This window comes from Triticum aestivum, chromosome 3B (genome assembly GCF_018294505.1).
Source record: "Triticum aestivum cultivar Chinese Spring chromosome 3B, IWGSC CS RefSeq v2.1, whole genome shotgun sequence".
Lineage (NCBI taxonomy): Eukaryota > Viridiplantae > Streptophyta > Magnoliopsida > Poales > Poaceae > Triticum > Triticum aestivum.
Window position 1 is genome coordinate 70,564,241 of NC_057801.1, and position 16,846 is coordinate 70,581,086.

Sequence of the window (16,846 nt, forward strand, 5' to 3'; positions counted from 1 at the left end):
CCAGTAGTGGTGTACTGTTTTTCCGGGCTCTTGCCGTATTAGCGATAAATCCCGCATAGTTGGGTGGGCGGGTGGAATTAATCCAGAACCCTGCCCGATGTAAGATTCAGGGGCCAAGCGGTTTCCGAATTCGGAAGCTGGCTTTCTTGGACATTATTCAATGAACCAGGCCTGCTGCCTGACTTTAGGTTCAGGGTTTGGGCGACATCCTCCCCTCCGCGGGTATCCGGCTTGGAGGGATTGGGAATCCGGACACATCTGGTCCTTAGGGCGGGCGAAGACTCGCCGCATTGTTCTTCCACCACTTCGACGTGATGGGTGATCTGGGGAGGGTCAATCTCTCTGATCAGGTTTAAGCCCAATCTGGTCGTAATCAGTAGCGACTCCCAGGGCCGTGATGCGATCCAAGAGCTCATTCAGGGAGAGGAGCTCCATCAGATCTAACTGCTCGGCAAGCTCCAAGCTGATGTGAAGATTGCTTTCGATGGCCCGAGAGGTCATCGTCGGCGCGGCGGCCGGACAGGCGGTCATCAAAAACCTGCCTAGCCGGAGAGTTTGGCCGACAGCCAAAGCTCCTTTAGCAACGACGCCGTCTTTAAAGATGGGATGCGGCATCCTTCTTGATGGTGACGACACAGCGGAACTCTCAATGAAAGCACCAATGTCGGTGTCAAAACCGGCGGATCTCGGGTAGGGGGTCCCGAACTGTGCGTCTAGGCGGATGGTAACAGGAGACAAGGGACATGATGTTTTTACCCAGGTTCGGGCCCTCTCGATGGAGGTAAAACCCTACTCCTGCTTGATTAATATTGATGATATGGGTAGTACAAGAGTAGATCTACCACGAGATCGGAGTGGCTAAACCCTAGAAGCTAGCCTATGGTATGATTGTTGTTCGTCCTATGGACTAAAACTCTCCGGTTTATATAGACACCGGAGAGGGCTAGGGTTACACAGAGTCGATTACAATGGGAGGAGATCTTCATATCGTATCGCCAAGCTTGCCTTCCACGCCAAGGAAAGTCCCATCCGGACACGGGACGGAGTCTTCAATCTTGTATCTTCATAGTCCGGGAGTCCGGCCAAAGGTCTTAGTCCGGCCATTTGGACACCCCCTAATCCAGGACTCCCTCATGCTCAAACAGCATATCCTCAACAAAAACCCTAGGAAAGAGGGTATTGCCTTTGAGAGGAAACTCAATGCTGATGGAACATATTGGAAGCCCGAGCAGTACCCCAAAACCTCATGGGTTGCTGCAAAGGGACCTCCAGTTGATCCATCCAACTTATCTGGCTTTACATGTGAATCTCCTCATTCTTCTGATGAGTCATTTGACTCCAACTATAAACTGTTCAAAAATCAGAATGGTGAAGTATTTGCTAGATATGTTGGGACTAACTGCAGAAACGGTTCCCCTATGAAGAAAATCTGGGTTCCAAAAGTTATGTTGAAAGTGTTCAGGTGAATGTCCTCATGACACCACCTGTGAAGAATAGGAACCCCAGATCAAACTCTTCATATGGACCTAATTCTTCATATGGATCCAAGTCCTCATACGGACAAAATTCCTCACGTGGATCAAATTCCTCAAATGGATCAAAGTCCTCATATGACTATCATCGTGCTAACAATTCTGTTTCGCAGGGTAGAGCTAAGGGCTATGAATATGCACATTATTCTTCAAATCATTATGTTCATAAGTCCTGGAAGAATTTCTCTGCTTATTCATATGCTTACCCTAACCCCTCTTATGTGAAACGAAATGGATTGGCTTCTATGCCACCATTCTCATATGGTGCTCGCAGAGTGATGAACTCTTTGCCACCCCTTCAGATGTGGGTGTTGAAGAAAAAGAACTAATCCCTTATGCAGGGTCAGGTCTCCAGACGTGCTTTAAACGTCTGAAGAATTTGCTGGAGGCCTGACAAAAATGCCTGAAAGGACGCGGGCTTATCATGATGAAATGAGCTTTCATTTCACACGTCCTCATACTGAAATATCTGTTTTACTGCTTAATGAAATTCATCTGATGAACTTGATATCATATTCTTCACTGATGAAGTATATGAGATCGTAAGTTGCACTAATTCATTTACAGGATGATCATCCCAAAGCAAACGAGTGGGTTCTCGATAGTGGATGTACAAATCACATGACTGGTGACAAGAACCTATTGATGGATGCTCCCTTAACACCATCACATCTAAAGCACATCATCTTCGCTGACAAAGGCAAAAGTCAGGTATTGGGTCTAGGTAAGGTTGCGATCTCAAAAGATCGACACATGGACAAAGTCATGCTTGTCGAGTCCTTAGGATACAACCTCATGTCTGTCTCAATGCTTTGTGATCTTGATATGGTTGTTGTCTTTGGCAAGTATCATTGTGTTGTGATCATGGAAGCTGACCATTCCAAAGTCTTCGAAGGATTTAGGAGAGGAGATCTGTATATTGTTGATTTCTCTATAGGACCACAAACAACCGTGTGCTTACTTGCAAAAGCTTCAGAAGGCTGGCTATGGCATCGACGACTTGGTCATGCTGGCATGAGGAATCTGAACACGCTTGCGAAGAAGAAGCATGCCATTGGCATTGAAAATGTCAAATTCCTCAAGGATCGCTTATGCGGAGCTTGTGAAGCTGGAAAGATGACAAAGGCCAAGCATCCAGCGAAGACTATCATGACCACTACTCGTCCATTTGAATTGCTTCACATGGATATCTTTGGTCCTAATCATTATTCTGCTGTTTCGAATGATGCATCTCTATATGGCTTTGTTATTGTTGATGACTATTCTCATTACACATGGGTACACATTGTCACTTACAAACATGAAGTGCAGGAAATCTTCAAACGATTTTCCTCGAGGGCTTCAACCAACTTTGGTGTGAAGATCAAGCACATCAGAACTGACAATGGAACCGAGTTCAAGAATTCCGGTCTTGATGGCTATCTTGATGAACTTGGTATTACTCATGAGTTATCTGCTCCTTATACTCCTCAGCAGAATGGCGTCATTGAGTGCAAGAACAGAACCCTCGCTGAAATGGCTCGCACTATGCTTGATGAATACAAAACGCCTCGTCATTTTTGGATTGATGCAATTGATACTGCGTGCCACATCATCAATCGGGTATATCTTCACAAATTCTTCAAGAAGACTGCCTATGAACTCCTCACTGACAAGAAACCCAATGTGAGTTATTTCAAAGTCTTCGGTGCAAAATGTTGGATTAGAGATCCTCATCACAATGCTAAATTTGCACCGAAAGCACATGAAGGTTTTATGATTGGTTACGGAAAGGACTCGCACACCTACAGAGTCTTCAATAATGTTCTTCAGAAGGTTGTTGAAACTGTAGATGTGCGGTTCGATGAAACTAATGGTTCGCAAAGAGAGCACCTACCTTCTATAATAGATGAACCAGCACCTGAGGATTCTATCAAGTTCAAGGCTACTGAGGAAGTTATTCCTACCGAAGAATGTGTTAAAGTATTCATTTTAGAACATGAAGAAAATTGAGCTGGTGCACCTGATGAAAATGCTGAAGAAAATGGTGCTGAAGAAAATGCTGATCAAATTCCTCAACGACAACCAGCTCATCCTCACATTGCAAAAGAAGTGCAAGTGGAAAAGATCATCGATGACATTCGAGCGCCAGGTCCTCTCACACGCTCAAAAGCTTCACATTTATCTAACTTTTTTGGGCACTATGCTTTTGTCTCTATTACAGAGCCTACTAAGGTAGATGAAGCATTTTTGGACCTGAGTGGATTGAGGCCATGCAAGAAGAATTACATCAGTTCGAGGTCAACAATGTCTGGGAACTGGTCAAATGTCCAGATCCTCGCAAGCATAATATCATCGGCACAAAGTGGATCTACCGCAACAAGCAAGATGAAAATGGCCGTGTGGTGAGGAATAAGGCACGACTTGTAGCTCAAGGCTACACACAGGTTAAAGGAATTGATTTCGATGAAACTTTTGCAAATGTTGCTAGACTTGAGGCTATTCGCATATTACTTGCTTACGCTAACCATCATAATATCACTTTATATCAAATGGATGTGAAAAGTGCATTCCTCAATGGTAAGCTTGAGGAAGAAGTATATGTTGCTCAACCCCCAGGTTTTGAAGATCCAAAGAATCCTGACAAAGTCTTTAGACTCAACAAGGCCCTCTATGGCCTCAAGCAGGCCCCTCGGGCGTGGTATGATACTTTGAAGGAATTCTTCGTGAAGAATGGCTTCACACCCGGTTCACTCGATCCTACTCTCTTTACTAAATCTTATGATGGTGAACTATTTGTGTGCCAAATATACGCTGATGATATTATCTTTGGCTGTACTGACCAATGTTATAGTGATGAATTTGCCTATATGATGAGTGAAGAATATCAAATGTCTATGATGGGAGAGTTGAAATTCTTTTTAGGTCTTCAAATTCGTCAACAACACAATGACATATTCATATCTCAGGAGAAATACCTCAAGGATGTTCTGAGGAAATTCGGCATGCAAGATTGCAAAGACGTCAAAATTCCTATGCCCACAAATGGCCGTCTATGCACTGATGAAAATTGTATTGACTTCGATCACAAGGTATAACACTCCATGATTGGCTCTTTATTGTACTTATGTGCATCTAGGCCAGATATAATGCTTAGTGTTTGCATGTGTGCCCGATTTTAAGCTACACCGAAGGAATCACACCATAAGGCTGTGAAGCATATTCTTCGATATTTAGCTCACACACCAACACTGGGATTATGGTACCCCAAGGGCTCAACTTTTGATCTCATTGGATATTCTGACTCTGACTATGCTGGTGATCATGTGGACCGCAAGTCAACATCTGGTACTTGTCATTTCCTCGGATGGTCTTTGGTCTGTTGGTCCTCGAAGAAACAGAACTGCGTATCCCTGTCTACTGCTGAAGCTGAATACATTGCTGCTGGTTCTTGTTGTGCTCAATTGCTATGGATGAAGAAAACCCTCAAGGACTATGGCGTCAACGTGAAGAATGTGCCTCTCCTGTGTGATAATGAGAGTGCCATCAAGATTGCTCACAACCCAGTTCAGCACTCGAAGACAAAGCACATTCAGATTCGTCATCATTTTGTTTGTGATCATGTGTTGGAGGGCGACATCTCCATTGAGCACGTGAAGACTGAAGAACAGCTAGCCGATATCTTCACAAAGCCCTTGGATGAGAAGAGATTTAGCAAGTTGCGGTGTGAGCTAAATATCTTAGAATCTTCGAATGTTCTTTGAAAAGGACACACATCCTGACACTTATGCAAAATTGATGACTTAGATGTGCAACACATGAAGAAACGTTTTTCTTCAATCAATGAAGAATAACACTCTAAGTGTGAAGAAACTAATGAAGAATCTGATTCTCAGAACCCTACGACAATTGTACGCGGTGTCTGAAATCATCATTCTTATATGGTGGGTCACGCCACCACCAAAGTTGAAAATCTTCATTTTTGAAATTCCTCAGTTTTCAAAATTCTTCAGTTTTTCAAATTCTTCAACTTTGCAAAATCTTCAATGTTTCCATCGTTTTTCTTCATTGGCTATATATATATATATGAGTTTATGTCCTCTGCAACATTCACTTATGGCTATTTCTTCAAGTTGCTTCTTCTACTAAGTGAATGTGATCGGACCCTTCCCCCTCTATGCTATACTCAACCCAATCTATTCACAAATTCTTCATGTGTGTTCTATTTGAAACTCGTTCAAAATCTTCACTGTGTCCTTGATAGCTGAAGAATTTGCGAACGGAACTTTAAAATTAATCTTATCCAAATTTTCGGTTTTACCGCTCAATCCGTTCCGGATCCCACGTTAGACTTATCTATTCACCCACGATCTAACACGATCTCCACTTCTCAGTATGTGGGTGACACATGTCAAGCGAAGGAGAAGGGTCAGGGGCATGTTCGTCCTAAATCTTCGGGCAAACAATTTTTCACTACCACTATAAATACCCCCTCTCCCCTTCCTCACTTCCTTTACTCCGCTCGACCGCTCTCTCCCTCGCTCGAGCTCCTCAAACCCTAGCGCCGCCGCTACTCCATCATCGCCGGTGAGGAAGAGCTTCACTGCCTCGACCTCGTCGCCATCGTACTCGCGCCAACCACGGAAATCTTCACTCCGCCGCATAGCTGTCTTCCTCCGCCAAGTTAGGGCGTGGAAGATCTACACCGACGAACTTCACTGTTCTGCTTCTCAGTTTGTCGTGTTCTTCATCCAGGGTAATTAAAAGTTACTTTTACTGCCCTCTTTTTATTCAAAATTTCACAACAAAATCTTCAAAGGTGTTTTATTCTTCAAATCCTCACACACAAAGCACCTCACTAGTCATCTGTTCTTGATTCGTTTCTCTAAGCATCGTTTTTCTTCAAGATTCCTCAATTGTGTGGATCTTCGATCTATACAACTCTGGAACCTAAGACAAAGAACGCTTAGTGAAATTCTTCAAGACTCATCTGGTCAAATTCCTCAAACTTGTTCTTTTTGAAAAACTTTCTGAGAACGCATATGACCTCTCCAAATTCCTTGCAACTATACTCTGTTCACAGGTACTCATGTCCGCTGCTGAATCACTAGGTTCTCATCAACTTAACTCATTTGCAGCGTTCCTTGAAGAAAAGTTGCACACTTCTTCAAAAAATTCGATTGTTCAAATTCCTCATCTGAAGAATATGGCTGATGGTAAGAAGCCGCAGAAAGGAGGAAAGAAACCTGAGGTCATGACTGCTTTTGAAATACCTGAGGTCATCTATGCTGATTATTGCACACCTGATGAGGCTAAGTACGGAAAAGAAACTAAAAATCAGCGCAAGGTGCGCATACAGAAGATTAAACGGAGATGAGCAAGAGAATGGAGGGAGTACAGATATGTGACTCCAAAGTATATGAAGAAATTCGCACTTAATCCTCCATGCCCACGAGCTCCATTGGCACCTGGCCAAGAAGCTGACCCCACCAGCATCAAGCGTGCTGAGGACTTTCCTGAAGAATGGGCCAAGCGCCAAGCTAAGTTGGCAAGACAAGCCAAAGAAGTAGTGAGGAAATTCAATGAAGACTCTGCTGTTGCTACTACCACTGAGGCCTCTGTCAAGCCAAGAAAATCAATGGCAAAGAAGCTTGCTCACAAGCCAAGTGCTTCACCAACTATGCCCTCACGGCCAAGTTCCTCAGCAATGCCCTCACGGCCAGAATCTTCAAAGCCCTCACGGCCAGATTCTTCAAAGCCCTCATGGCCAGTTCCAACTACTACTCCTCCTCCAAAGTCCTCAGCTCTCCGGCAAAGTCCTCAACACCTGTACATCTGGCCACGTGCCAAAGGACAACAGGCATCTCTATTGCCTCTAGTGCCTCAACAAGTTCCTCAGCTGCACCAAAATCTTCATCAGGCCCCACTCTGCTGAAGACTAAGGCAATGGCTGGTCGAGGTCCTCGGCCAAGTCCGAAGAAGAAACAGGTTGCCTTCCAAGTGCCATCTGACGATGAAGCTGATGATGATGAACTTGCAGAAATCATCAAAGACCGACAAGAAAGGTCCCCTAGAGCCAAAGGCACAAATGTGCCACTGCTTTTGGATCCAAGGGCGATCCTTGATTACATTGATCTCTGGCACAAGGATCCAAATACTCCTATGCCTGATTTCAATTTGACTCTGGTCAAAGTCACATGCTGACCCATTTCATCACTGAAGAGAAATGGAAATTTGAGAAGGCCAGGCAGTTCAAGAAGACTCAGTTCAGAAAGGAGAAGTTCCTGAAGAATAACGTTGTCAATATGACAACTGATGAACTCCTCAAGATCCAAGCTGAAATCAAAGCCCTCAACGATGATTTCAATGCTTACTATGCTGATTGGCAAGGAGCCAAAGTCAGGTTTGTGAAACTGACTGAGAAATTCACAAATGTTGCAGCCCCATCGCAACAAGAAATTCCTCAAGGTGAAGCGTCTGCTCAGCCAACTGAAGAACATGCCAGCACCGCTGATGACATTCAGGCTACTAAAGAAAATGCTAGTTCCAGGGCTGATGACTTCATTCCAGCCACTGAAGAAATTGTCAGGGCATCCAATAGTGGTGCGCCTGAAGAAACTGAAGAAGTCAGGGCAACTGCATCAGTTGCGCCTGAGGAAATTCAACGAGATTCCTCAGTTCCATCTGCGCCTACCCCAACTCCAATTCTTCCATGTGCATTCGATGTGAAGAAGACCAAGGCTGCTGAGCGAGCTGCAGTGAAGAAAAGGAAAGCATCCAGTGCTTCAGAATCTTCAGCTCCAAAGAAGATGAAGCCTCTGACAAGCTCTATTGAAAATCCAATTGAAGCTGTTGTTGTTGAACCTTTGAACACACAGACTGCCACTGAAGAGGAACCAGAAATTCCTCAGCCTGAAGAACCTGAGATTGCGATTCCAGAGGTTGTGATGCAACTCACTAACACTCCCGTGCCCAAGCCAACGGATCCATTCTCAAAGAAGCAAAAGTTCAAGGCTGAAGATTTCTTCAGCGAGCATGTGTTCTTCACTGACTATAACCCCTATGACTCTGCCGCATAAGGAAGAGGCGTTTCTGGATTGCTAGTCAAGACAATTTCTATTCCTCAGTACTATTAGACAAAGACAAAGTCTTCGATCATGCACATATTCCTCATGTGGACATGGAGTCTCTGCCGTGCTTCGAGCCAGTCCTCAGTGTTCTTCACGATGCTGGATTGCTAAATTTCTGCACTGACATCTGTGACTGGAATGAAGAACTCATTCTTCAATTCTATGCAACGCTGCACATCACAGGAAACTCTGAAGATGTGAATTCATGGGTGCTGGACTGGATGTCTGAAAATACTCACTACAAGGCACCAGCAACTGAATTGCTTCGTGCCCTACCACTCAGTCCTCCCCTTGACAGTGCTCATTGCGTCTACAGTGAACCTGAACTTTCAAATCATTTCATGCAAGTGCTGATGAAGCCTTTGAAGCCAGGACAGGCTCCTCGAACCAAATTCCTCGTCAAGGAATTACTATATGTGCCCGGACTGTCTATCGCATTCTGACGAAGACAATGAGTCCAATCAAAGGCCACGACTCAAATGATGAAGAGGTCGTTGGCATCATGAAGAACATGCTTTTCAATATCATTCATGGCGTTCCCGTAAACTTCCTTGATTTCTTCATGAGGACTCTGGCGAATATTGCTATGTCACCATTTGAACTGAAGCCTTATGCACCATGGATTATGAGATTCATCAGGACAAGGGCTTCACTAAATTACAAAGCTGACACTTTGAACCATGGCAGCTACTTGCCTTCGATTGAAGTCCTCAAACGGACATATTCCTCAGCTGATGACAAAGGCAAGGCAACTGCTATGATAGATGAAGGCATTCATCCATTGGATGGTAAATTTCGCAAGGCTGCATCCTACTCCACCAATGATGACTCTGCCACACATGACTCTGCCGCCAAGCAAAATCCTCAAGCCACAGCTCCCAGGGTGATGACTGATCGTGAGTTACTCCTCAGTCTTCATCAGAAGGTTGATCGCAATCATAAATGGGTCAAGCGTCAGTTTGGTTCAGTTATTCACAACATGACCTCAACACACAATACAATGAAGAAAAACCACTACTACCTCCATGAAACCTTCAACCGTACCTGGGCTATTCTATCACATGTCTACAGCGCTGCAGATCTGAAGAATATGGGTCTCAAGGAAGAATTTTACTGGTCTGCACCTCCACCGAAGAAATTCAAGAAGGTCAAGGTTCCTTCCTTGGTGGCCAGCTCCTATTCTTCATCGCGTGACACTGATGAAAATGAAGATTTGGACGACACTGCGACAGGCCCTACTACGATTATCGACCCCAACGCTGGCGCTCCTCCATCAACTTGATATTCTTCAGGGGCGTTAGTCCTCAGTTTTGAACCTTTTGGTCATTCAATGACAAAGGGGGAGAAATTTGAGTTAGTCTTCAAGCGGGTCTATTATATGGGCGTTGTTTTTGCTAAGTTACAACTCTCGTTCTTCTGAAACTTTATTGGATTGAGTTGTAATCTTAAACCCGATGGTGCTCTGATACTTTTGATGCACTGTGCTTGGATACTCTTGATACGTTATTCTGCATGCTTGTTCCTCATTAACATTATTGCACGCATGCTGAAATTCATCAGGCACCATATTTCATCATGCATTTCAAATTCTTCATATTATATGTCAAATGCGTGTATGAATTACAAGATATAGGGGGAGATCTCCATGATTCAACTCTTCAAGTGTGCACTGATTCAAAAGCAAATTCCTCACTATGCACATCTTTAGGGGGAGTTCTTCTATATCTTGCAATCAAATTCCTCAATATCAGTACTTACACTTCACATGTTTATCCCCATTGAAAACTTAACCTATATTGTCATCAATCACCAAAAAGGGGGAGATTGTAAGTGCATCTAGTGCCCCTTAGTGATTTTGGTGTATTGAAGACTTATAGGTTAAGGGACTAATGTGTTTGTGAGTGTACACAGGTCTATAAGTCTATGAGGAGTTTGATATTTACAGGGAAAGTCGACCCCTAAAAATGAATATCTTCGACTGAAGATTTTGGTATTTCTGAAGACTTTCATGAAGACTTTGAAAGTGAAGAAATTGGTGTAACCATGAAGACTTGATATTCATGCGAGGAATATGAAGCTTGAAGACTTTCGTTTTCATAGTTTTGTTTTTCTCTTTCTCGAGTCATAGGAAACACCGTACTGTTAAAGGGGGTCGAGGAAATACTAAGGAAAAATTTCCATGTGTTGCTCAAGTCAAAATCCTACACCTACCAAACCCTTCGAGTGAAGCCTTTGGAAATCTCATACAGTTCAATCAATTTCTTCAGTGACAGAGACGAAGTTCTTCTGGTCGCTGAGGAATTTGTTCTGACTGAGGAGTTAGGAATTCGCCAGTGCGGATTGCCTACAAGTGAGGAACATGATAGCCCCGAGGAATTTGAGAGTCAAATTTCTGACCGTTGCTGTGCTGCGCGCCAGCTGTCCCAAAATATCTTATCCACCTAACGGTCATATCAGACAAGGGCATTCATGTCTTATCATGTCGGGCTGCTCCCTAGGCTATAAATAGCCGCCCCTACAACCACTAGCTGGTTGGCTGCTCCGAGAGAAACTGACACTTGTCATTTGAGAGCAACCCATCCTCCGAGGACTTTGAGCGAAAATCATCGAGTGAGGAAAAACCCCAAACCCAAACACCTACGAACCCAAAGTGATTGAGCATCATTGAAGAGATTGATCCTGCGTGGATCCGACGCTTGTTACCTTTGAAGACTGTGCTTCTTCCAGACGGTTAGGCGTCATGGTCGAGAGCATCCAAGAGGAATTGTGGATCGCCGAGTGACCGAGTCTGTGAAGGTTTGGAAGTCGCCTGAAGACTTACCACGAGTGATTGGACGAGGTCTGTGTGACCTTAGTTCAAGGAGAATACGGTGAGGACTTGGTGTCCTGAGCTGCGTGCTCAGCGACTGGGTGTCCGGGACTGTGTGTCCTCGAGTTTAAATACTCAGTCGCTCCAACCAGACGTACAACTGAGACAACAGTTGGAACTGGTCTACCAAATCATTGTCTTCACCAACCTTACTGGTTCTATTTCCTCAACTCTTTCATTTCCTCATTACTGTGTTGAGTGATTGTTCATATCTGTGTTTGAAGACTTTGACTAAAGACTTTCTCAATTTCCCCAGTTCAATTTCTTCAGTTTATTTGTCTTCATCTTGTGTTATCCTGTGTTTACGCTTCTTGTACTCTGTGCTTGTCTTCATTTCATCATGATGACTATGTCTGTATCCTGTTATGCTTACTTCCGAGTACTTATTCCGCTGCTAGTAGTTCTTCGCTAAGGAATTTTCTCACGGCAAATTCCTCAGTGAAGAATTCATAAAAATCGCCTATTCACCCCCCTCTAGTCGATATAACGCACTTTCAACACTGAGGGACACGCACCCATGTGGTAGAAGAAATCTATATTTTGGGACCTACCCTACTGGAAAGACCTAGAGGTCTGCTCTTCAATCAACGTGATGCACATGACGAAGAACCTTTGCATGTACTTGCTAGGCTTCTTGGGAGTGTATGGGAAGACAAAAGATACATCGGAGGCACGGGAGGACCTGCAACATTTGCACGAAAAAGACGGCATGCCTCCAAAGCAGTATGAAGGTCCTGCCAGCTACGCTCTTACCAAAGAAGAGAAGGAAATCTTCTTTGCATGCCTGCTCTTTATGAAGGTCCCGTCTGGCTACTCGTCGAATATAAAGGTTATAATAAATATGGCAGAGAAAAAGTTCTAGAACCTAAAGTCTCATGACTGCCACGTGATTATGACGCAACTACTTCCGGTTGCATTGAGGGGGCTTCTACCAGAAATATGTCCGTAACCGTGCTAGGCCAGAAGGAAGCATCTCCATGGGCCATCAAACATAGGATGTCATTGGGTTTTGTGTTAACTTCATTCCTGACCTTAAGAAGATAGATCTCCCTCAATCGCGGTATGAGGGGAGACTGGGTGGAAAAGGCACGCTAGGAGGGGACTCAATAGTATGTAGGGACGGGCATTCTTGGTCTCAAGCACACTACACGGTTCTACAGAATTCTACCTTGGTGACCCCGTATGTCGATGAACACAAGAACATTCTATGCTCCAAACACCCGGACCAGTGTGACGATTGGATTACATGTGAACACATCAGGAGTTTCGGCAGTTGGTTCCAAACACGTCTCAGGTGTGACAACACTGTTTTTGATGACCTATACTCATTGGCGAGGGAACCATCTTCGACTGTAATGACTTACAAAGGGTACGAGATAAATGTGAATACATTTTATACGATCGCCCAAGATCAAAAGAGCACCAACCAAAATAATGGTGTCCGCTTTGATGCAGCAACCAAGAGTGGAAAGGACACATATTATGGTTACATAGTGGACATATGGGAACTTGACTATGGATGTGATATTAAGGTCCCCTTGTTTAAGTGCAAATGGGTCAATCTGTCAGGAGGCGGGGTACATGTAGACCCATAGTACGGAAGGACATCAGTAGATCTGAACAATCTGGGATACACACACGAGCCATTCGTCTTAGCCAATGATGTGGCGCAGGTTTTCTATGTGAAGGACATGTCTACCAAACTGACTAAAAGAAAAGACAAGGAAGCGGATACATCATACGATGAGCCAAAGCGCCACATAGTTCTTTCAGGAAAAAGAGACATCGTGGGATTGGAGGGTAAGACAGAGGTGTCTGAAGATTATGAAAAGTTTCATGAAATTCCTCCCTTCAAGTCAAGGCTGATCCATGCACCCTATTAAATGATGAAGATTATCCATGGTTACGACACAATAAGCAAAGAACACAAGCGAAGAAAAAGTGAAGACTTTCTATCAACAACTATTATGATGATGCCTCTGATGTAGAATATCACTGCAGTTACATTTGAACAAATGAAATCCCTTTGTAACAGATGAGTTTTTATCCGAAACCCTGATACTTCCAAAGAGATTGTCCGCTTTGTACTCGAAGTGCATCCAATTTTTATTGTAACCCTCTCAACTTTTTAGCACATGCTATGTGCGTGAAATGATGATACCATGCCACCTTTCAAACTTTTCAGAGTTTATTTGAAATGCTTTTATAAACCTCTAGTATTATTGAAAGTAAAATTATATAAAATTTATGCAACTAAAATTATCAAAGTATTTTCTGTTCAAAACATTAAAGCAATTTTTTTTTTCATAAAATAAATAAAAAAAGCAAAAAATAAAAGAAAATAAATAAGTAGAAACAAAATAAAATAAATAAGTAGAAACAAAATAACTTTAATAAATAAGTAGAAACAAAATAAACTTTAGTAAAGTAAAATAAATAAACTTTAATAAAATAAATAAAAATAGCAATAGTAAGTAGAAATAAAATAAATAAAGAAAAAAAAGATTTTTCATAAAATAAATAAAAAGCAAAAAAGAAAAGTAAATAAATAAGTAGAAACAAAATAAACTTTAATAAATAAGTAGAAACAAAATAAACTTTAATAAATAAGTAGAAACAAAATAAACTTTAACGAAGTAAAATAAATAAACTTTAATAAAATAAATAAATATAGCAATAGTAAGTAGAAACAAATAAAATAAATAAAGAAAAAAAGTGCCACCTACTGGGCCACCACGGCCTGAATACGACTAGAAACCCAATCACGGGCCAGGATTCAGGCCCGCAGCAGGCCCAGTAGGCCCACATGCACACACTAACAGGTTAGACCTGAAAGCCTGCAGTTGAGAGGAGCTCGAGAGGGTGGGCGCAACAGCGCTTATAAACCACTCTCGAGCTCTCTCAACTAGGGAGGTGGGACTAAACTTTGGCCGCGACGCGGGCAGCACAAGGCCTTTGGTCCCGGTTGGTGGCACCAGCCGGGACTAAAGGGGTGCATTGGTACCGGTTTGTGGCACCAAGTGGGACCAATGCCCCCCCTTTAGTCCCGGTTGATGCCACCAACCGGGACCAAAGGCCTCAGCTTCCCGCCCTTTGGGCTGCCGAAAAGAGACCTTTGGTCCCGGTTGGTGGCACCAACCAGGACTAAAGGGGGGCATTGGTCCCAGTTGGTGCCACGAACTGGGACCAATGCTCTGGGTATATAAGCAAGACTTGTCAAAAATTTCAGTTTTCATCCATTCCCCCTCGACGGCCCCGACCTCCACGCCGCCGCCAGGCTGCCCCGACGCTGCCCGCCGCTGTCGCCGTTGCCCACGCCCGTCGTCGCCATCGCCGTCGCTCGCGCCCGTCGTCGCCGCCATCTGCCCCCGCCATCGTAACCGCGCCGTATCTGCCCCGACACCATTGCCCTGCCTCGTCGTCGCCGTCGCCGCCCCCGTCGTCGCGCCCTCGCCGTCGCCGCCCTACCTCTGCGACCTCACCGTCATCCAACGCATCCCCAACCTTGCCGTTGCCTCCGCCTCATCGACCTCGCCGTCGCCTCCTCGCACTAGCCCCTGCCCTGCCCTGCGCGCGCCACCTCTGCCTCAGGCCAGCCCCGACCTCGCCTCACCGACACCGCCTACAGTGATGTTGGGGAACGTAGTAATTTCAAAAAATTTCCTATGCACACGCAAGATCATGGTGATGCATAGCAACGAGATGGGAGAGTGTAGTCCACATACCCTCGCAGACCGAAAGCGGAAGCGTTATGACAACGCGGTTGATGTAGTCGTACGTCTTCACGGCCCAACTGATCAAGCACCGAAACTACGGCACCTCCGAGTTCTAGCACACGTTCAGCTCGATGACGTCCCTCGAACTCCGATCCAGCCGAGTGTCGAGGGAGAGTTCCATCAGCACGACGGCGTGGTGACGATCTTGATGTTCTACCGTCGCAGGGCTTCCCCTAAGCACCACTACAATATTATCGAGGAGGACTATGGTGGAGGGGGGCACCGCACACGGATAAGAGATCAATGATCAATTGTTATGTCTAGAGGTGCCTCCTGCCCCCGTATATAAAGGAGCCAAGGGGGAGGGGACGGCCGGCCAAGGAGGGGCGCACCAAGGTGAGTCCTACTCCCACAGGGAGTAGGAATCCCTTCTTTCCTAGTTGGAGTAGGAGAAGGGGGGGAAGGAGGAGGGAGAGAGGAAGGAAAGGGGGCGCGCCACCTGTGGTGGTTCTAAACCTGACAGTAGAAAGGGGGGTAGGTATGGAGAGGCAAGATCTCAGCTATGGCGAAGATGTACACACGAGGTTTAGGAGTTCAGGCCCTTCTCAGAGGAAGTAATAGCCCTACGTCTCGGTGATCGGAGGCGGTCGATTGGACTATATGTGTTGTATTACAAAGGGTGCGAACCCTTGTGCCAGAAGAGGGGGGGGCTTATATAGAGTGCGCCAGGACCCTAGCCCCACTCCATTACAAGGGAACTAATGTACATAAAGTAGGGGCATTACTGGTAACGCCAGCAGTAAGTACTCTTAATGCTCATGAAGACTAGGGAGTAAATATCTGGCCGTTGCGTGCTCTCCTGACTACTGGTCTTCGATATGGTCGAGTGACGACAGGTAACGACCGTCGAGTGATGTGACCGTCGAGTGGATTACACTCGACGTATGAGACTGGTGCTCTTCCGTTGACTCTTAGTCTTTTCATTTCCAGGGTAGTGACCTTGGGTAGGACGTATAGGTCGAGCCTATGACCCTACCTTGGGTCTATATCCTCGTCAGTAGCCCCCGAATGGATTAAGGTGTGAGAGGAAAGTAAGACAACATTGGACCTGTCCTGTGTTTTGTGTCTCCGCGAGTGTTTCCTGTTAGACTGGACGCCTACATTGATACTTTGGGGTCGACTCGGTTGCCTTGATCCATTCAGTAAGTTGTCGACTGAATTGGTGACTTCATGCATCGAGTGTCATGCGGGAGTGCGAGATCTCGGGCGCGATTTCCCGCGGGGGATCCCCGATTCTGCGAGATATGAAATTTCGGGGTGCGCGCGAGCAGAACGGCACCGAAAAAAGGGGGACCCGGATAAGCAGCGACGCCTCGATCATCGCGCCGCCTTTCTCGCCACGTTCGCTGCGCACAACTGTAGCAAGATTTGACGGGATTGCCCGACCCCACGCGCCAGTCACTCGGAAGTGAACCTTTATAAGGCGACGAGGCCGGGGTGCTTGCACTATGCACGCCTGCCTCTTCTTTTTTCTCATCTGCTCCCCCGCTGCACCAAGCGCCTCCGCCTCTGACACCGCCGCTCTCCCACCATGGCGAAGGACAAGACGGCGGTGCTAGA